The sequence below is a fragment of the Apis dorsata genome, unplaced genomic scaffold (assembly GCF_000469605.1).
Source record: "Apis dorsata unplaced genomic scaffold, Apis dorsata 1.3 scaffold_24, whole genome shotgun sequence".
In the NCBI taxonomy this organism is placed as follows: Eukaryota; Metazoa; Arthropoda; class Insecta; order Hymenoptera; family Apidae; genus Apis; species Apis dorsata.
Genome location: NW_006263326.1, coordinates 1 through 931, shown reverse-complemented (window position 1 = coordinate 931; position 931 = coordinate 1). Strand labels below are relative to the sequence as shown.

The 931-nt window shown below is 39.1% G+C and overlaps 1 long non-coding RNA gene across 1 annotated transcript; it reads right to left on the bottom strand.

The window, feature by feature from the left end:
• Positions 1-128: 128 nt before the first annotated feature.
• On the bottom strand, positions 129-925 carry LOC116185598. Its single transcript, XR_004150454.1, has 2 exons — positions 760-925; positions 129-544 (listed from the first exon to the last, which is right to left on the bottom strand). It is a non-coding gene; the product is annotated as an uncharacterized LOC116185598 (long non-coding RNA).
• Between the last annotated feature and the right edge of the window lie 6 nt (positions 926-931).

Genomic DNA, 931 nt, shown 5'->3' with positions numbered 1-931 from the left:
CCATTCGATTCTATGCGATGATTCCATTCCTTTCCATTAGAAGATGATTCCATTCGAGACCATTCGATGATTGCATTCAATTCATTCGATGACGATTCCATTCAATTCCGTTCAATGATTCCATTTGATTCCATTTGATGTTGATTCCATTCGATTCCATTCGATGATGATTCCTTTCATTTCCATTCGATGATGATTCCATGCGTTTCCATCCGATGATGATTCCTTTCGATTCCGGTCAATGATTATTCCAGTCGAGTCCATTCGATGATTCCATTCGATTCCATCCGATGATGATTGCATTCGAGTCCATGGATTATTCCATTCCATTACATTAGGTGATTCCATTCGGGTGCATTCGATGATTCTGTTCGATTCCATTCGATAATTCCGTTTTTTTCCGTTTGAGGTTGATTCCATTCGATTCCATTCAATGATACCATTCGATTCCATTTGATGATGATTCCATGCAATTCCATTAGATGATGACTCCTTTCATTTCCATTCGATGATGATTCCATGCGTTTCCATCCGATGATGATTCCTTTCGATTCCGGTCAATGATTATTCCAGTCGAGTCCATTCGATGATTCCATTCGATTCCATCCGATGATGATTGCATTCGAGTCCATGGATTATTCCATTCCATTACATTAGGTGATTCCATTCGGGTGCATTCGATGATTCTGTTCGATTCCATTCGATAATTCCGTTTTTTTCCGTTTGAGGTTGATTCCATTCGATTCCATTCAATGATACCATTCGATTCCATTTGATGATGATTCCATGCAATTCCATTAGATGATGACTCCTTTCATTTCCATTCGATGATGATTCCATGCGTTTCCATCCGATGATGATTCCATTCGATTCCGTTCAATGATTATTCCATTCGAGTCCATTCGATGATTCCATTCGATTCCATTCGATG